At 37.7% G+C, this 22,446-nt stretch overlaps 1 protein-coding gene across 3 annotated transcripts in view; it reads right to left on the bottom strand.

Moving 5' to 3' along the window:
• znf438 (zinc finger protein 438) overlaps positions 1-22,446 on the bottom strand; it is a 65,006-nt gene that overhangs the window by 10,354 nt on the left and 32,206 nt on the right. For 2 of the 3 annotated variants that reach the window (XM_048170229.1, XM_048170228.1), the window contains one exon: positions 7,703-7,777. The gene's annotated coding sequence lies outside the window, so the exon portion shown is untranslated. Of the gene's footprint in view, positions 1-7,110; positions 7,552-7,702; positions 7,778-22,446 lie in introns of those variants that run through there. The other variant, XM_048170230.1, reaches the window with a different exon arrangement.

Below are 22,446 nucleotides of genomic sequence, written 5' to 3'. Positions count from 1 at the left end.
TGTTCCATGAATTTCTTTCTTCAGCTGAACACAAAAGAAGATATTTTGAAGAACGTCAGAAATCAAACAGTTGATGGACCCCCACTGACTTCCATAGTATGGAGAAAAAAAATACTATGGAAGTCAATGGGGCCCATCAACTGTTTGGTTACCCATATTTTTCAAAATACTTTCGTGTTCAGCAGAAGAAAAAAATTCAGGTTTGGAACAACTTGAAGGGTGAGTAAATGATGACAGAATTTTCCATTTTTGGGTCAACTATCCCTTTAATGCTTGCTTATTTTAGTCAGTGTTGTTTATTTTTACTACATTTATTTTTACTCTCTTTTATTGAATGCCGCAAAAAGCCTCAAGCTCACAAGCTTAAATCAGTAAATAAAATGTACTCACCTTCATGTTGTTCCAAACCTATATAATGCTTTGTGGAATAAAAAAGAAGATATTTTTTGAAGAGTTTTTCCATACAATGAAAATCAATAGAGACCAACATTGTAATCCACTGACTAAGACTGTATGGACAAAAACAGTTCTTTCAAATATCTTCTTTTGTGTTCTCAAGAAGAAAAGGCGAGAAAATGACAAAATTTTCATTTTTAGAAAAAGGAAAAAAAAAAAAAAAAAAATTGAAAATTATTCTTTTGACAGCCCTACTTTTATTTCATCAGTTGACCACAAAGAACTACAGAAAAGGATTAGGGCCAAGCAATAATAAAAAAATAAAACCATCGTGAGATTAAAGTTGTTAAATTTCGAGAAAAAAACTCGTAAATTTCGAGAAAAAAGTCGAAATAAAATGTTGAGAATAAACTCATTAAATTACGAGAAAAAACTCGTTAAATTTCAAGAAAAAAGTCGAGATAAAATGTTGAGAATAAACTCGTTAAATTACGAGAAAAAACTCGTTAAATTTCGAGAAAAAAGTCGAGATAAAATGTTGAGAATAAACTCATATTACGAGAAAAAACTCGTTAAATTTCAAGAAAAAAGTTCGAGATAAAATGTTGAGAATAAACTCGTTAAATTACGAGAAAACACTCGTTAAATTTCAAGAAAAAAGTCGAGATAAAATGTTGAGAATAAACTCGTTAAATTAGGGTAAATTATGAGAACAAATTCGTAATTTAACGAATTTGTTCTTGTAATTTAACAACTTTTTTCTCATAATTTAATGAGTTTATTCTCAACATTTTATCTCGACTTCTCGAAATTTAACAACATTTTTCTCATATTTTAACGAATTTGTTCTCGTAATTTAACAACTTTTTTCTCATAATTTAATGAGTTTATTCTCAACATTTTATCTCGACTTCTCGAAATTTAACAACATTTTTCTCATATTTAAACGAATTTGTTCTCGTAATTTAACGACTTTTTTCTCGTAATTTAATGACTTTATTCTCATCATTTTATCTTGACTTTTCTCGAAATTTAACAACATTTTTCTCATAATTGACTTTTTTCTCGTAATTTAATGACTTTATTCTCAACATTTTATCTCGACTTTTTCTCGAAATTTAAGGGGTTTTTGTCTCATAATTTAACGAGTTTATTCGCAACATTTTATCTTGACATTTTTCTTGAAATTTAACGAGTTTTTTCTCGTAATTTAATGAGTTTATTCTCAACATTTTATCTCGACCTTTTTCTCGAAATTTAACGATTTTTTTCTCGAAATTTAACAACTCTAATCTCGAGATGGTTTTATTTTTTTATTATTGCTTGGCCCTAACCCTCTTCCGTAAATAACTATAAAGATAACTATATAATAACTATATTAGAATCCACACCAACGGACGATAACATTCTGATTATTTTAACCGCACAGCAAATCCTCGAGTCAGCTAGATTCTAGTTATCTTTCTTGGTGCAAATGGGCCTTAACTCACTTAGTACCTTTGACTTAAACTAAAAAAAAAACCTAAAAAAGCTACCAAGAACAAAAGAGAGGAAAACAAAGCAAGGAAGGCCAACTTTACAGGAACACAGGCAGAAAGACAAAGACCTGCATCAAGTTTTCCTGAGTGATGGAGGGTGTGGTTAGAGATCTCTGTCTTCAACTCCATGTATAATATCAGAACAGAGAGGCCAGGGAAAAGGAGCCTGTTATAATATGCACATTTTTAATGTTAGAGAATATGAAACTGAGCATCAAAGCTTATGCAGATACTCCTGCCTCAGTACTTGTTCAGGTCTGAGGACCCCAGGGAGTTAAGAGTGAACTCGGGTAGCTTTAAAGAAGTAATAAGATGAGCAACGGTTATCGAGATAGGGTAGAACCAAGAAAAAAGTCTGTTTGCACATAAACATGATTGTGTTTGCATGTGATCAGTGGCCAACATTACTTTTATATCACAGACACAAGTGTATTCTCACTCTCTGCTCTCAAGGTTAAACAGATAGATCACTTAAAAATGAAAATTTGGTCACCATTTACGCATGACGTTCTGTCTTCGCATTACTCTTTTCCAAATATAAGAAAATAACAATAAAGCATAATAAAAGTAGCCTATATGTCTCATGCAATACCTCTCTGTGAGGAAAAGACTAAAATTTTGAAGCAGAATATAGTACACAACCCATATGACCTATTTTATGGGGCTTTTTGTCATTTCTGCCACTTGACAGCCCCTTGTCAACATTCACTTACATTGTAAAAAAGCAGCATGAACAATCTGGTGAGTAAATGATGACAATTTTCATTTTGGGTGAACTATCCCTTTAAGCTTCGGCATGCAGTTTTACCCTCAGTCCCTCTGAAATCTCGCAGGAATCATGCACATTGTGTTCAACAAAGGCACCAGTTGTAAATCTAGACTTCAGAGCGTGTGTCATGTGATGGAGGAGCTGTCTCTCATTTCCCTGCCATAGAGAGGGTCTCTCTGATATAGCAGCTGTTTTTCTGATGAGTTGGAGAATCTGGGAAACATTGTCTGGCGAGATCAAAGAGAAGCGGGGCTGTAATTACCACGGTAACCAACAGTAAAGCTGTTAAATTAAGCAGGCTCAACCTTCAGTCTGTTAATGAGAAATTTCTCTCCTTCTCTCATTAGAGGAGGCATTTATGAGGCGAGTCAAAACCGCACACTGGGGTCTGGAGAGTTATTTATTGATTGAAGGCATTTATCATACCTAAACATTCAGTAAATAAAGAGTTACGCAGTTACAACGGAACTAATCAGGTCAGAGCTACTTTACATACAAGACTACACTAAAGCCAGATTAAATTAACCAAAACAAAAGAAAGAACATTCAAAATCCCTTCAGAGAAACTTCCCAAGGTTCTATGTGCCTGAGAAAACGGTATAACTACATAGACACAAGGTTCGCAAGTGAAGTCTGTTTGACAGCCGTCACAATTAGTGATGTGCAGCTTTAAAACATTTTCAAAAGACTGAACGCTTTGAGAGCATGAGTTTTGAATTGGTTTTTAAATATCATGCACACTTTAAAGGAATATACAGAAAAGATGTACTTTTCCATATTTTGTTTTGAAAATGTGACTGAAACAGCTGTCTATTTTAACGAGGTTGATGGTAGCAAAGGGAGTTCTCGGATCTCCTGAGACGCTCCAAAAGGGATTTGTCAAGGCCTTGGTCGCTCATTGACTGTAAACACAGGAAATGTACAGCTGGATCCAGAACTTAATACTGTAGACTATGTACTATGCACTACATCACCCATAAAAACATGACTAGACCTAAACGCAAAACATTCCACTATGTTGCCGTGCTGTAGCTAGCGGTTGCCTCTAAAGTGAGTGACAAGCATCAATGATGCACAAAGAATGAGACTGTATGCCAAGTAATTACTACAACAGCTCCCCATTGAGACTTTATAAGGACTGGTAATGAAGCACCGTGACTTATCAATAATAGTTTAGCATTATTGCAGTGGGCTGCAGTGCAGGACTGTGGTAACAGCAGTCCTAGCAAATCTGACCTAAACCATATCAGCTTAAATAAAGATCAACTGTGTCACTGTGCCACGAGAGAATAAGAGTGCTCTAGGAAACAAGGTCAAGTGATTGTTTTATACAATGGGATGAAAAACCGAGCTGGCAGTCAAAGAGCAACCACTGCAATGGCTTCATTTTAACTGTGTGAGCCAGGGGTGTCCAATCCTGCTCCTCAGTGGCCACTGTCCTGCAGAGTTTAGCTCCATCCTTAATTAAACACACCCGAACCAGCTAATCAAGCTCTTACTAGGCATACTAGAAACATGCTGCGTCCCAATTCACCTACTTATACTATGCCCTAAAAGTATATACTGTTTTTGTGAAGAAAAAGCACACTTTTGAGTGTGAAGAAGAAGAATAGACAAGCTTTGGGACGTACGATCAAGTCATAAAATAGCTCTCTGTCGCTTAGTGTACGTTTACACAAAAACGATGTACTAAAAATAGAAACGTTTTTTTCTTTGTAAAGATGACAACGTAGTCAAAACTATCCCTGTTCACACAGATTCACAAAAACGCTGCACTACGCATGCCAGACAAGCAGTTAGCGATGTCATTTAAAGAAAGACTATGCGTCTGCGCAATATACACATTCTTTACAGAGCACTCGTACCAAACGCGCATGCCTACCCACCTAATTTTTACAGTTTAAAGGTGCCCTAGAATTAAATATTGAATTTATATTGGCATAGTTGAATAACAAGAGTTCAGTACATGGAAAAGACATACACTGAGTTTCAAACTCCATTGTTTCCTCCTTCTTATATAAATCTCATTTGTTTAAAAGACCTCCGAAGAACAGGCGAATCTCAACATAACACCGACTGTTACGTAACAGTCGGGGTGTACGCCCCCAATATTTGCATATGCCAGCCCATGATCGAGGCATTACACAAGGGCAGGACGCCTGGATGTGCACAGCTGAATCATCAGACCAGGTCAGCAAGCAAGAACAATAGCGAAAAATGGCAGATGGAGCAAAAATAACTGACATGATCCATGATAACATGATATTTATAGTGATATTTGTGAATTGTCTTTCTAAATGTTTCGTTAGCATTTTGCTAATGTCCTGTTAAATGTGGTTAAAGTTACCATCGTTTATTACTGTATTCACGGAGACAAGAGAGCTGTCACTATTTTCATTTTTAAACACTTGCAGTCTGTATAATGCATAAACACAACTTCATTCTTTATAAATCTCTCCAACAGTGTAGCATTAACCGTTAGCCACGGATCACAGCCTCAAATTCATTCAGAATCAAATGTAAACATCCAAATAAATACTGTACTCACATGATCCGACGCATGCATGCAGTATGCATGACGAACATCTTGTAAAGATCCATTTTGAGGGTTATATTAGCTGTGTGAACTGTGTTTATGCTGTTCAAGGCAAGCGCGAGCTCCGGGGGAGGGGGAGCACGAGAATTAAAGGGGCCGCAACCTATATATCGGTGCATAGTTAATGATGCCCCAAAATAGGCAGTTAAAAAAATGAATTAAAAAAAATCTATGGGGTATTTTGAGCTGAAGCTTCACAGACACATTCAGGGGACACCTTAGACTTATATTACATCTTTTAAAAAGAAGTTCTAGGGCACCTTTAATGCACTTTGATATTCTTCCCATCATTTTCCTATAGCGGCTAATAAATCGGAAGTCTCACCAATTCACAGAAAACACCTTACTTCTTCGTTGAAAAATAAGGTGGATAGACTCAGGGGCTGTTTACATGACACCGTTTTCAACTAAAAACGGAAAAAAATTTATGCATTTTGGCCGTGTAAACAATAAAAACACGAATCTGTGAAAACGATTACATCATGCACATGCGCATTACATGTTCAGTCTATAGTGTTTCATTGCCATCTAGTAGAATACAGCGTTTTTAGTCATTTTCACGGATTCATATGAATGGGGATCGTTTTGACAGTGGTGTCGTCTGCACTCGGAAAACTCAAAGGAAAAACTTCTCCATTTTAACCATATCGTTGTCGTGTAAACATACTCTAAATGTAATATGCATGCGCATGCCTGTCACCGTTTTCAGAGAGTTGTTTTAGTCTAGTTTAAGGCAGGAACACACCAAGCCGATGCCGACAAACTATGGCGATGAAAGCAGACTGCGGGGTTGGCTCACGTTGGCAGCGTCTGGGTCCAAAGTTGGCCTGACACACCAAACCGACGCTCGACAGCCGACGGCAAAGTAGCACGTCCGTTCTGTGCCTGTGTAAGATGAAATGCCTTTTTTCATACCAGCAGGTGGCAGTAGCTGAACAGCCAATCAGAATGATCAAATTGCCCGACGGACCGACAAGCTCCGACGCCGATTCAACATGTCGAATCGGCTGAAAAAAAGCCGACGAGGACCAATTTCAGCCGACGGAGCGGAACACACTGAGAAAACTTAGTCGGCCAACAAACAAAAACTGTCCGACTTTATCAGCTTAAAATGTTGATTATTAGTTACTAAATCCCTTTATAAAAACCTCTCTACTTAACCGTCAGTCATGCATATCCGTCAAGTATTGTAGTTTTTTGAACACTTTTTACTCGTGTTTATAGTTCTTAATTGAATCCTCCTCCAAAACGCAATGGGTTGTGGGCAATATTAGCCATTATAGTGTGCACAGACCCGCACTTTGAAAATCTACCAGAAATAGTACACTATTTAGGATGGATAGTATGGACATTGGGACACAGGGATGGTCTTATTATTGAGAGATATAAGGGTCCGTGGCTTTACCATTGGAGAAAGCGTAACGGCTAACTTGGATCACATGTGCCTTGATAACCAATCACATTAGAGCCTTGACATCATTGAATTTTGTTCCGAGTTGTGCGACACTCAATCACTGTTTGTATATACCATAGAAATGAATGAGAATTGCCGTAAACTGAATCATACCTGTCATGCAATCTCTTATAAAACAGCATTTTAAAAAAAAAAAGTTTTTGGGGTGTAAAAACGAATCCAAAACGAATGTTTAAGTTCATGTTGAAGATTAGCCGAAGGGCTGTCGATTCATCAAAAGGTAAGCTATTTCCCCACAAAGCCTCTCCTCTATTGACATCCATTCAAATAAAACAGTTTCTGGTCTCCTTCCCTGCATACCACAGAGTTAGAAGGCATTACGCTTTTTTTTGCTAACCTTTCAGGCTGGTCTTCAAGTGGCTTTACTAGAAACTTCCAGGCAGTTGTGTTGAGGCAAGTTACAGCTAAACTCTTCAGGAAAGTGGCCCTCCAGGACCTTGTTGTGAGCTTTTTCCAGTTGTGTGGTCAGTGACACAATCTGGGTGACCAACTTAAACACATTGCAAAATCTGCGTGGGGAAATCTTTTACCCTCACACGCATGGATTCCTATTGAAATGACCATATTTCACATGTTAAAATGTGGTAAATGTGACTGCATCTTAAAGTTGGCAAGAAACAGAAATCGCAATAATCTTTTCTTCTCTATTGTGATACAGCCTCTTGAACAAGAAAAAATGTAGGGTGAGATTTGGATTTTGTCCATCATGAATTGACTGGATCATTGGATTGCTGTCATTTGCTAACTGCTGCGACCTCATGTGAGCGACAGGTTGCTGGATGGGAGGAATTATTGTCACACCCTTGCACTGGTGCACATGTCATCAAGAGATGTTGTTGTGAGGGGGAGGGGAAGTTAATGTTTTTGATTAAAGATTACGAGGGCACTTCAGTTTTAAAAAAAATATGATAATGTGCATGGATAAATACCCAAAGAATCGTCAGCGTCTCTGTCCCAAGACGGACCACAATCCTCTTCTTCTCCTTCCACAGCCCTCTGCACACCTGAAACAACCACAAAACAAACAGAGTTAAAGCCCATTTACACTTCATATCGATCGGATTGCTGTCCAATTGGGTATGCACAATCCATTTACACTCAGCTACATAAATGTGTCTCCACAAATCGGATATAAATCTCATCTACTACTCCCATGCTATATACAAACATAGTTTGCTTCTGTGATGATGCCAAAGCCAGCCAGTGAAATTTTCCACATCATATGGAATAAGTATTCGAGATTTGCGGCCACTCTATCTATGTTTCTCATCCATGACTGTGTGACTCCTGCACTTCCGTATGCTGTCATAGACATAGTTCTTGTTAGGAATAAACTTTACATGTGCGGCCTAAACAACCAGAGGCATTTACAATCGGCCTTTTCATGATCTTGTAATTATACAATTACAAAAAAGGATTAAATGACCAATTGTAAATACCACCTTTTAACCACATAATCTGTCTAGCACACAGAAAAGATTGTTTGAGACTAAATAAATAATAAGAACTTCCAAGTAAATTATTTACTTGACATTCTTGATCCACACTGACTACCCTTGTTAGACACTCCCCCATGAAACAGGAAAAAACGGATGTGGAAAGGGAAAAATTTATTCACCTGTATGCTACACAACCACATCTTCAGCCTCTGTGAGCATCTAAGACAGCAGAGATAATTGGTTCCAACACCTTTTGTTTCGAAGCAGGGCTTACTAATGCACGCAAGTACACAAATGCCCTCGCACACCATGGGTTGCAATGCAGATGCTGAAAAGTCCACAAACACATGGAACAAGCCTACACTGTAAACACGCTTCCTCTTTAAATCTTCAGCTGTAAATTATGGATGTTCTGGGTGTAACAGTATGATAGACAAGAGCCCTGGAGTCCCATCAGGGTAAAACACAAAGCTTACATCATTCCTCACATTGGATGTGTGTGTGTCTGTAGGGGTCAAATGGAGTCAGCACCACACAAGGACACAAGCAGATGCTGAAGCACTCAGTCAATAGCGTTTAGCCCCCAGACACAGTTGACCTCACCGGGGGGTCCGTATGAAATCGCTCTTTACTGTCTATATGACTATAATCTGCTGTACAGTCAAGGGAGAAATGATCTCTTTATACGATGTATTACTGAGGTTTGCTTATTGATTATTCATAATGCTTCACAAAGTGGCTCTCTATGTCTCTGAATAATGTATAAGAGACTCAAATACATGGTATTAAAATAAAATGAATCAACTTTAGGGCTTTTATTTGGGAAGTTTTATAAAGTGGGACATCCTGTGTTTTTGTAGCAATTAGTATAATGAGCATTGTGAGAGTACGATGTTGGTGTGACAGTGCTAATTCATTAATCATATTAAATTGGCTTGCATCGATCGCTCATCTAAGCCATAATAAGAGCATTTAAAAAGAGCTTAACCTGAAGTTCATGTGCCAAATGCGATGATGCCAAATATCTACCGTGCAGTGCTGGCAGCTGCCATAAAAAAAAAAAAAAAAAAAAAAACAACAAGAACTCTGCAAATGGATTTCACATACAGTGCATGAACTGTGCTTCTATAACAAGAATTTATGGTGAAAACATACTAGATTTGTATTTTCTGAAGAAAATATCAGCAGTGCTTGTCATGTATACTGTAATGTAAGTCTATGAGATTTTCTTGCCGGTTTTATTGTTCACCAGGCGAAGTCTGCTCAGTTCTTGCCAAAACATCAGTCCGCTGTGTTTGCAAGTGTGTGTGGTTGACTTCTATGACTGCTTTCCATACAAAGAAAAATAAAATCATATACGCTACCATTCAAAAGTTTGTGGCTGGGCTGCATTTATTTGATCAGAAATACAGTAAAACAGTAATATTGTGAATCATTATTACAACTTGAAATAACGTTTTATTTTTTAATATATTTTAGAATGTAATTTGAATTATCAGCAGCTATTACTTGAGTCTTCAGTGTCGAATGATCTTTCATATATAATTATGCTGATTTGGTGCTCAAGAAACATTTCTTATTATCATCACAGTTGAAAACAGTTGTGCTGCATAATATCATTGTGGAAAATAGGGATGCAACAATATATGATATGATTTTTTTTTTTTTTTTTTTTTGCTAATACCGATTTTATCAAACAACTATTGGCCAATTCCAATATAGCCTAACTTTTGTCATTAAAATACATTACTGTTTTGATCATGTTGCAAAGTTCAAACAGGAATGCAGTAAGGTAAACTAGCTAGTTACTAGTGGACCCTCGTGTATGCATAAAAAATTAAAACCAAAGCATACTTTTGGGTTTAGGCTGCTGTCACTTTAAGAGCTGCATGGATTTATTATACTGATGCACACACGTATTTTATTTCTCAGCTGTTTACGTTCACTTAAGGCGAATATGTTTATTAGGATACTCGCCAAGATGGGCATTTTGATATAATTTTGTGTGAATTTGTCTGTTCAAGCGCAAGAAGCAGCAAAAGAGAACTCAATTGAGTATTCTTGCAGTCTGAGACACAGCTTTCTGGGCACAAAAACTTTTCACACAAAGTGAGTACCACATTTAGTTATCTTTAGTGTCCTCTTGCAATACACTGGCACTTGAAATACATTGGCAAGGCTTAAAAATACATACAAAAACTGTCCCAACACTCCAACAGTTGGGACAGTGACAGTTCAGTTGATTGTAGCACCATTCACACTGGCACCAGGCAGAGTCCATTGTCGAGCCCTGCTATATTTTGTACAGGTTTCATTTTGTATTTAATAATTTTATCCAGAGAAAAACTTTGAATTATGCAACAAATATTTTGAAACTTCATGCAGTTAATTTATGAACTATCGGTTTGTTATATTGGCCTTTTTCATGCTATAGCTGATATGCTGATACGTTGATGCATCTCTTGTGGAAACCATGATACAAAAAATGTTCAAAAGAACAGCAATTATTTGAAATATTTTGTAGCATTATAAATGCTTTTACTATTACTTTTGATAAATTTAATGTGTCCTTAGGCTTATTGAATTAAAGTATTCATTTCTGTAAAAAAAAAAAAAAAATCTTTCTGACCTCTAACTTTTGAACTGCAGTGTTTATGTGCTAAATCAGTTAGAAAAATGTATTTCTGAACGTATACATACAAAAGTACATATGGTGTCCATTTAAAACAGTCACAATGAGAGTGTGCAAACTGCATTCAAAATCTGAATCAAATATATAACACGATTTAAGTACTAAATTCACTAAACTCCAGCATTGTGAGCAACATGACAAATGAAAACTTTGTCTTCATCACCGGTTTTGTTTAATTTATTTTTACTTTTATGGATGGTGAACTGTAGTTTATTGTTTCACCACACTTTCACATTCATCTCCAGTATCAAATCTGCCACTCAGCTCCCATAGAAAGTAAAATCACATCCCTCCATTCATGTTTGGGGCACAAATGGTTGAATGGGGATTTGCCTTAAAGAATTAATTCACAAAAAAAAAAAAATAAAAAATAAAAAATAGTCATCATTTACATACATGAGGGTTAGTAAATAATCAATTCTCGTTTTTGGGCCGACTGTTCCTTCAACAACTACATCCACTCTAACACATAAATGACCAATCATTCACACGTACCAAATGGCACAAGGCCAAGCCACCTCCAAATGTAAACAATTACTCTTTGATTAAAGCTTTCCTCTCCAAACATTGTGTAGTGTTTACCCCAATAGAGCTGCCGATAAAATACCAGCAGACAGCCAAGTGTGTTCGTGCATTTGTGTTTGTCCGCCAAAATGGTTTTCAGTGAACACATGATTATCTCTCTCTCACACACACACACACACTTCAGGCTTCATGACAGTCACAGGTTTTTTTTTTTTTCTTCTTTTTTTTTTCAACCCTTAAGTGTGACTAACAACACTCTATGTTGGCACTCACTAGCAAAAGTTGATCAGCTTCACTTTATTAAAATATCTTTTTAAGTCCTTCATGTAAATCTGGCATTTGTTACACTGAAAGTTTGATTGTGGTAAAGTTTTAACAGCAGACAAAAATCATTCTGACATTGAAAATGTACAGTGAAATATTATAATTAACATTTAACATGACAAAAACAATTTTAGTCTTAACAGATATCACAGTAAAATGCTTCGGCCTTTTCATAGTCTCTGACCGTAATGGAGAATAAAGGCTGTCAGCACATCACTGAATAAAACAGCAGCAGGTGTTTTTGTTGTCGTTTAAAAACACTAGTTTAGCAACAGACACAAACAGATTTAACAGGGTATGGTTAGAATTGCACACAGCTGTACCCAGGCCTAAATTAGACCGGACTGACTGCATGTCAAAAAGAGAAGCAAAATTATAGCCTTCAACCCTGGACTCTGGTATTAAACTTCAATTGGAGAGCTTCAATGATGTCATTATTACCAGCCGTGTGACCAAAGGGAAGAGGGCGTACACCAATGATGTCTAATGAAAAGCCATTCAATAAATATTGAAGTTTTTTAGCTTTTAGTATGAATATGTATGTGAATATAGCCTTACTCTTATCTATAAACATAGTGCTCCAAAATATTCGTATTTAGAAGATATAAGCCATCAAAACTTACAGTCTCTCCCTTCCACCAATATGGACCAACTAATTTGATGACATCACGCTGCACTTCAGCTTCTCATCAGATTTTCTGTCCAATCAAATGCAGATGAACAGATAAACTCACTTGTTCACACATTTACTATTTTCTACATGGCGAATGGCACATAGTGCACTATATAGGGGATAGGGCACTATTAAGAGAGTCTGGTTTCACGTTAGTGTCACGCGAACCGCTGCAGTGTGCAAAAAGTCTGCTCCGGTCCAAAGAGACAATAGCACAGAGCAGATCAGTGAGTTGGCAAGACCACAAAACATATCAAACCAGTTTGAATTCTGCACAAAATGCTATATTTTAAAGCAATATATATGGAGGAGATTAGGAGGAGAAACGGTTAGTGATTAGAAGGTAACTGAGGCTTTACCAAGCTCAACAGCTGGCCGAGCTGTGATATAAATTAATCGCTACTGGCTAGGGCTGGGCGATATATCGCATGCGATTGTCACACGCATTTCGTCAGTAAAGCCGGTTCCCTGATTACCGCTAAATCGCCATCACCTGCTTTCAAATGGAACGCCATTTAATAGACAGAACCGTAGTTCACTGACAAGCCACGCAATATCGCGTTCATTATAGAAGGCGATTCATCTGCGATATGAATGTGATATTGCGTAGCTTGTCAGTGATCTACGGCTCTGTCTATTAAATGGCGCTCCATTTGAAAGCAGGTGATGGCGATTCAGCGGTAATCAGGGAACCGGCTTTACTGACAAAATGCGCATGCGATATATCACCCAGCCCTACTACTGGCTATTTAAAAAAAGGGGAGGAGCTGTTCGATATGTCCTGAAAATTATGTCAACACACTGAATAATGCTGCGCATTCCAAGGCACTTCTGTGGACCTTTAAAAAAGCAATTATCTTGTAGTATTATCATGGTATTAAAATATGTAAAAAAAAAAATACATATTTTTAGGGTTAAATTAACTTATTATTTGGCCCTAGTCTTCCACGGTTGTGGCCATTTTCAAAGGTGAAGTGTGTATTTTTAAATATTATGTATATATTAAAAATATTTTAATTAAATTTTTAAAATATGCAAAGCAGTCATAGGTTGATTTCCCAAACATACTGTTTGTCAAAAAAAAAAAAGAGTGGCAGGAGTGCTAGGGAAACCAGAATTCTGATTTGTGTCGATAGTGGTGTAAAAACGCTGTGACACAATTCACCTTTAAAGTTATTGTGAATTCATTTGCACAATTTTACTCTCATAATGTGACTTATTTCCAAGCAAAACAGGATTTTCAAAAATAAAATGAAAATAAATCTTAATAAATGAAGACAATTTTAATAAAATAATGTTTAAAATAAATATGCATTAAGAATCTTTAGTTTTGTTTACTTCACAAATAAAGTTAAATGACAGTTAAGTAAAAAAATGAAGGAAATAAAGTCAGGACTTCCCCTAGGCTGTATAGACACAAAGTTTTGATGTTATTTCAAACCAACCATTTTATATTTAGCATTTCCATTAGAACTCTGCCTGAACTTGTTGAGCTAAATTTGCTCCTGTGTTTTTAAGCAAGCGTGAGTCACTTCTGAAAATGAAATCTGAAGATCATTTGTCAGTGTTCACCCCATCATATTAATACTGACTATAGTGTAGCAATTTCTGTTGAATGCCAACTGCCCCATTAGTTCTTTGGGAAAAATAATATTGAAATATATAATGCAACAGATTTCAATATTTTAAAACTTATATTAAATAAAAATTGAGTTTAAGAATAGAAGTCCAAAGGGACCACAAGTGGTTAGAGTATAAAAAGTAGATAAAATGTCCCAATGAATACTGACATAGGTCCAGGTTCTTGATGCCAACATCCTGCAGTTAAAAAAAACTCAGCTGTTATGAGCCCCAGGATTCAGCAAGGTTCAAGAGTCAACCTACCCATTTAGCTCATTCACCTCAATACAGATACTGTATCTGCCCTTGTTTCTCACATAATAGTTCTACTAGTAGGTCTTTGTAGAGTCACTGGAGATTCATGTCTTGACAAAAAGGCCTTCGCTCTGTCCATTTGCACTGTGAGCGCTAACAGCCGACAGCTTTCATTTCCTCACTTTTGTGTGAGTGTGTGCATGTGTTTGAAAGAGAAGATCAGCAGAGCTGTATGTGAATAATAGATTCAGGCCTGCGGGTTCCCTTCAGCGAGCTCTGCCTGTTTAAGTGAGAGTAGCCTACGGAGACATCTATTACCCTCCTGTCTGTCTCTCTCCCTCTCACTTGTTCTCAAGCACCGCATTAAAAAGGCAAAAAAATAATTTCCCTTTTTAGAGCAAGACAAGGTCTAACAAAGTACAAAATCAAGCATCGCATCCCTCAGGGAGTTGACAAAAACCTCAATGCAAATCCAGTTTTCGAAGCTATCTTGATCATATTTTTTCACCTATAGTGACATTTACTCTTTAACTGGTGCCAGGAAGTGGCTGACTGGACCTGTAAAGAAAGGCCCCCCAACTAATTGGCCGATTAAAGCCAAGAGTGATCGGCTAACAACCAGAGAGCAGGTCGCCAACAGATCAAACTGACACCCGAATGCATCTGGCTCTAAACACGATGCATTCAGCCAACAGAGAAAACGAAGACAGGATAGGAGAAATCAAGGAAGAAAGAGAAAGATGGAATAACAGAGGAGAACAGGGAGGAGAAATCCCTGCAAATTGATCCCATTGAGACCCTCAAGGTTTCATTTAAGAACCTGGATTAAGCCCTCCAACAAATCACAGGATGTGAGGTAAGAGAGAGAGAGAAAATGGGGGATGTGAATGAGAGATAATATATCCTCTGGCTCACATGGAAAACCCCACTGCTGATGGAACACCATCCCAGTGATAGAAACTAGGTTACAACTTCATCAATGTTGAAAATAATCCAACGCTTTGAAAAGTTTTCAGAACAATATAATGGCTTAAAGCGTTATGCAGAAACTCCTCAGCAAAGTCCAGAAAATTAATATTTAAAAGAGTCTCTTTTTCCAAATGCATTTGATTAAAACAAGTGCCATATGTACAAGAACCAGAACCCAATGCCATGACAAGAGCAGAGCAGAGTATTGGATTTCTAGAGGGATTGTGTATAAAAGACCTCACATATTTATGAGTAACTCATAATCTTCTCCATCCAATTATTGTTTTAGGAGACTTTTGATGTTCCAGATAAATCTGAGGAAAATATTCACCAATCAGACATAACATTATGACCACCTTCCTAATACTGTGTTGGTCCCACTTTTGCTGCCAAAACAGCCCTGAGCCATCTATAGTACTGATACCTTACATCGAAAATGACTCCACTATAAGTTACAAGTAACCAATTCCAATATGACTTGAGTAAAAGTCTTAAAGTATCTGATTTTAACAGTACTTAAGCATTTTACTCATGCTGAATGTAGGCTCAGAGATGCACTAGTCCTGAGAGACATGCTAGTGAAAATAACAATTGATTTGTAAGTTGAGAAATCAAGTTTATTTTCAAAAAAAAAAAAAGAACACCTCAATGTTGCATTAAATCAAGGTCGACACAACAACCTTTTAAACGTCTACAGACTACAAGTCTCTGTTAAACTCAAGTGCACAGAAAGGCCATAAGTAAACCAACATCCTTCAAAACGGTCTTGTCAATACAGCGGATAAATAAAAGAATGTTAAGTAAAATTAAATAGTCAAAGACTACTGTATGTGGTGCTTGAGCCTCATCGCCTCATCTAATAAATAAAACATCTGCGATCAGCAACTACCTGCTAATGCACTCACATTCACGTAAAGCATCCTTGTTGACAAATTTTGGGTGAGTAAAGGCAAAATGCACAAGATATATTACCTTCAATGCATTTAGATGTTGCCAAAGTTGCCAATATCTTTGATACTCAGTACAACTACAAATTAGCCAAAACGATACTTAAGTACAGTAACTAATTACATTGACTCAAATACTTTACACCTCTGGTGTGCTGTGGTATCTGGCACCAAGATGTTAGCGGCAGATCCTTTAAGTCCTGTAAGATGCGAAGTGAGGCCTCCGTGGATCGAACTTGTTTGTTCAGCACATCCCACAGATGCTCGATTGGATTGAAATCTGGGGAATTTGGACCCAAGTCAACACCTCAAACTTGTTATGCTCCTCAAACCATTCCTGAAGATTTTTTGCTTTGTGGCAGGGACAGTATCCTGCTGAAAGAGGCCACAGCCACCAGGGAATATTGTTTCCATGAAAGAGTGTACATGGTCTGCAACAATGCATAGGTAGGTGGTACGTGTCAAAGTAACATCCACATGGATGTCAAGACCCAAGGTTTTCCAGCAGAACATTGCCCAAAGCATCACACTCCTTCCGCCGGCTTGCCTTCTTCCCATAGTGCATCCTGGTGCCATGTGTTCCCCAGGTAAGCGACATCCATGTGATGTAAAAGAAAACGTGATACAGCAGACAAGGCCACCTTTTTCTATTGCTCCGTGGTCCAGTTCTGAAGCTCACGTGCCCACTGTTGGCACTTTCGGCGGTGGACAGGGGTCAGCGTGGGCACCCTGACTGGTCTGCGGCTATGCAGCCTCATACGCAATAAACTGTGATGCACTGTGTATTCTGACACCTTTCTATCAGAACCAGCATTCATTTCTTGAGCAATCTGAGCTACAGTAGCTCATCTGTTGGATCGGACCACACGGGCCAGCCTTCGCTCCCTACATGCATCAATGTGCCTTGGCCGCCCATGACCCTGTTGCTGGTTCACCACTGTTCCTTCCTTGGACTACTTTTGATAGATACTGACCACTGCAGACCGGGAACACCCCACAAGAGCTGCAGATTTGGAGATGCTTTGACCCAGTTGTCTATCACAATTTGGCCCTTGTCAAACTCACTCAAATCCTTATGCTTGGCCCATTTTCCTGCTTCTAACACATCAACTTAGTTTGAGGACAAAATGTTCACTTGCTGCCTAATATATCCCACCCGCTAACAGGTGCCGTGATGAAGAGATAATCAGTGTTATTCATTTCACCTGTCAGTGGTCATAATGTTATGCCTGATCAGTGTATATATATATATAACTCAGAAAAAAAAAAACTAGGGTTTCTCAGAACTTCTCAATACAGCAGCATGGGAACTTGTTAACACATCTTTGTTTCCAGATGGCACTCCAGTAAAGTGTAGAAGTCAGCCAATCAGATTGGACCTTGAGATTTCAACCAGATCTCACCATACTGTGTGAAATGCGCATTAACACAGTGATGTTTTCAAAAAATTCAATTGGCTGCAGTTTGTGCATGACATACTCTGCTTAAAACACAAAATGTTAGTAAAAACACATACATCTGAAGGATGATGAACATGGAGTGAGACTGTGTGAAAAACATGAGCAGTAGGGGGAAAAATAAATGCTGCTGTCCCTTGAGAGCCGTAACACTCTAATGGAGTTCCTGTTGGTGGAACTCAGCTAGACAAAATCCTCATGATGCTGGGGGATTTTCGGTATAAATTTGTTTGTTTGTCCACCTACAGTTCCTGGGCAAAACCCTTATAAGGCTGCAACTATGAAACTAAATCATGTTCTGCTTGTCTAGTTATTGAGCAGCGGTAGTTTCCACAGCATGACGTGGTTCTCAGTGCCCCTTTGGTCTGGCAGATAAACGGTGCAGTTTGACTTCCTTCAGCACTGCTATGATGGATGGCCGACACTCAACATGAATAACTAAACAGCCTCATAAATTAGCCAATCACTACTAATATCATTACACCCACCCCCACACTCTGCCAACAACACACCCACTTATCCGGCTGCCTGAGCTTTCTGCTGATGTCTGTCTTGTGCTTTAGTATTCTGAGCATTTAATTTTGGCCAAAGGAATAGGATTCCCCATACTAAAATCAAATGCATGGAAAATAGCAGGGGAAATGATGTAAAGGGCATTCGCCATTAGTAAAAGCTACAGGTGACCTTACTGTGAAGCTGAGACATCACATGCTAAGTGTAGTAAATTGATTGTCCCCAGAGCAGCCACATCATTATAACTCATTCTCAGTGAGGCGCAGAATGAACAAAAATGAAATAGCAATATATTAAAAGATAAAGCTCAAAATCCTATTTCACAGAATAATTTTAATACATTTTTTTAACAAAATAAATTTAACATACACTACCAATCAAAAGTTAGGTAGTAAGATATCTGAAGATATATATATTTTATGTTTTTAATAATTTATATAACTTTTCAAGCAAATTGAAATTATGTTTTTGAGCAAGATGAGAAAAAGAGTAATGCTTAGCACTTAGCATGCTAATATGTGTTATTGCTAGCTAGTTAGTTAGCTAGCTAGCAGTACAATCTATAATTCAGTCAAGTGATACAAAGATATATGAAATTGAATTGAATGAATTCTGTCAGGAAACCATATAAAATCACTTTGATACTTAATTGGGTCACTTAAAAATGACTTCATTCTGTGATGTTGAAATTACATGAACAAATTCATCTTTGTTTAACTTAATTGATTAATGTGGGACCAACGTACATGATTAAATCATGTAAATCCAACACTTTTTTTCAGTTTATGTATAATAATTTCATTATTTTATTTGGAACTTGATAGACTCAAAAAATAAAATAATACAAAACAAAATGGACAAATCAGGGATCAGTACAAATATAGCTTCACATTATGTAACATTTAAAGTACAAACCAGTAAAGCTAATATTACAAAACTGAGAGTTCGAATTTAAATTCTGACTGAATTAGCTGTATATATATATATATATATATATATACACTCCTGTGACCATACATTTGTTCAATTTTATATTAAAGTGACAAGTTGCTCGGGAACAGTAATCTAAACTCGGTTCCGTGTGAAAAGGTCCTCATCTTGATGTCTGGGACACCTCCGCTTTATAATGATATTAGCTAGCTCTCTGCTCATTGACCAGCGAGTAGATAAAAAAACAAAACAAAACCAAAAAAAAACAGCATTCACCGCTACGTTAATGAGAAACCGAAAGCTCCATGTAATGATAATCACTTCCTCTGTAAAAAAGCTGGTGGGATACGGCAGTCTAAGGACTAATGCTGACTCATGACTTCCGCTTTCATACAAGCTTCCTTGTTTTGTCACGGTGTTTTACTGCAACTTCCTGAATGTGTTAAAGCAGCCAGAGTGGGTATGAAAGATTCCGTTAGTGTGAACCATTTCATGGCCAAATGAAAACCAATTTAACTCAATTAACTTATTACTTATGGTAGTCTATGCTTCAATTGAGATATATTATGTATCATAATTTAGCTTTAATTTTTAATTTGGCTCTTTTTTTAAGCCTTGAGCAATTTAGGAAAACAATTCTGGGTTAGACCAAATATAGCCAAGCTTTGGGAGGTGAATTAAAAGAGGCCCTGTAGCTCAGCTTGCTGTCTGGAGGAGTAAAATTCTCTTATGTTGTCAAGGTAGACCTCATTTTTGTCCTTTAAAGAATGCAAATGTCTAAAGTTAAATAAGCATTAGGAAGGAAACTCTTGTGTCACGACTTAATCCTCTTCTGTGTCTGCCTTTCTCTCTTTGTTCAACATAAAAACGGCATTGCTGCACAGACGGCATATGCTCTCCTTCACAATAATTTGTAAAAGGACAGGAAGTTCTTAACTACAATGGATAATGTAAGTCTGAATGAGAAAGGAAGAGACTCTCTCAGATCAAGCTGCAGTGTCATAATCACACAAGCTGAAGCAGCAGAGGGCGAACATCTCACTCGCTATCAGCTGCTCTGCTCTACGGCTTTATTTAGCTCTGGGAGTTAGGAGGATATCCGGTGGGTGGCGGCCACTTCCTATGTGTGACCGCAGGTTAAGCTTTGGTCACAGGTTTGCGCAGCTCTGCTCGGAAGCAGGTAGCATGCACAGTATCTCATGTTACTTGGCAGGCAGAGTGCTTTCTACTGATTGCAAAATAAGCAAGACAGCCACAGCGTTGTAATGCTGGCAATTTGAGAAATCTTTTTACAATGCATTACTGATTTACTCAGCAATATATAGAGTTGGAAACCAAGAAACAATTAATATTTGCAGTCAAAGACATACGTCATGAAGAGAGCAGAACCAGAACAGTTAAATTCCTTAAAGGGGGGGTATAATGTTATTTCATGTATTCTGACTTGTATTATCATGTATTATGACTGAATTATTTACACTGTTAAAGAGTTGGATTCTCATGCTAAACATGGCCAAAGTTACAAAACACAAGTTGGACGAATGACGTATGAGTATGAGTATATTTCTGTGCCAAAAATTCTCTTCCAAATCCTCACAGGATTCAGAATGTTTTTTTCCGAGTACGTGCCTGAGTGATGTCAACAAGGTCGGAATTCCTTGTACGGGCACTTCTCCCGGAAGGGTGTGCACGCACACCTCGACCAGAGCGAGAGAACAAGAGCACGCCCATCAACGCGCGTTCAGGTCCACAACAGTGTGACCAAAGAAGTGTGTTTTGGGTTGTGAGGGAAAGATAACCTTGCTTCTCAAAGAACCCAGTGTTAAGTGGAGCTGAGAGTTTTGTTCTCACGCAATACATTGATGCGCTCTCGATTTTTGTTATTAAAATAACCATAGAAACTGATAGTTTCAATCACTTTTTTATTGGTTAAAATGAATGTAGAGTATCTTGTGTTTTTCCTTGGCTGATCGAGCCCTTAGGATCAGCGCTTATGGTTTCATAAACAAGGCCCAGTTCCATGCTGGATTTACAGATTGTTTGAAACTGAAAGATGGAGCAGTCACAGCGATAATGATCCCAGTCATGAGTCGGAACCACAGGTGGTGAGTAAAACTACATAAAATGTCTGTTTTGTTGGCAATAGGCGCCTAAGTGCATATAATGTAAACAATATGAATGTAGTATTCATCATTCATTGTACACTATATTCATTATAGTGATTCAAAAGTTATCCAGGGATAATACAATGGTGTATTATGTGTGTTTAAATACATTTGTTTAGCTCACCATTGATAGCTTGCAGATGATCACTACACAAAAGCTGCACGTTCTAGTCACTCTTTAGCTAAGCTCACGGCACGCCTCCAGGCACTCGGCTGTTTTCGGAAATACTCGGTACAGCGTATGTATCTTTTATAAATATGATTAAACTAAAGACTTTTTGGACATACGAAGGATGCACTACTACTCTATAGGTACTCAAGATTAACATGAGATTAGGCAGAAACTGTGTGTGATTACCCCCCCCTTTAAGATTTCCACCCCTAACATTCTAAGGGAGAGACTGGGTCCAAAAACTATTGCCTTGGACAACATGTTACAATTTCTCCAAACACTATTTAAAATGCGGTTGCTTCATTTGTCATGCAAGGTTATAGAGTGGTGCAGGGATGACGTCAAAACCCGAAAGACTAATTTGCAACTGGTTCCCTCGAGATTTTCCAATGGGGTTTTATAATGGGGTTTTTTCAATTTATGAGTATAATAATAAGGTCTGTGGCAAACATAACTTGACGAAACTTGAACATTTTGTTCTACAACGTGAACAGCACACACTCACACCCCAAATGTTCTTATCTAGTTAACTTATTAGAAACTTTTTTTTTTTTTAAATAAAACTTAACAGCTTCAAAATTTGTGTTTTCCATATGGTGTGTGTAGTTTACATAGTAGAGCAAAACGTTCAATTATCATCGTTATGTTTACCACAGACCTTATTTTACTCATAAATTGAAAAACACCATTATAAAACCCCATAGGAAAATCTTGAAGGAACCAGTGGCGATTTAAACCAGGGACACACAAAGTTGACGGTTGGCCGTTTTTGAGTGTCGGCCAATTTAGTTTTGGGTTTCTCTGGCCGATTCAACATCGGCATCGGTCCATCGGTGAGAGAGAACTCTGATTGGCTGCTCAGTTTAGCGAACGAGTCAGTGCAGGAGAATAAGAGCAAGAGTGATGAAAACGAGCAAAGAACGTCATAACGGCAAAGACAGAAGGCTGTTCTAATTTTGTAGTCTTAGTTTTGCTTTCCCTTTTTGAGGGAC

The sequence above is a fragment of the Megalobrama amblycephala genome, linkage group LG20 (assembly GCF_018812025.1).
Source record: "Megalobrama amblycephala isolate DHTTF-2021 linkage group LG20, ASM1881202v1, whole genome shotgun sequence".
Taxonomy (NCBI): Eukaryota; Metazoa; Chordata; class Actinopteri; order Cypriniformes; family Xenocyprididae; genus Megalobrama; species Megalobrama amblycephala.
Note: the sequence above shows the minus strand (reverse complement) of the source record. Positions and strands in the feature narration are given on the sequence as shown.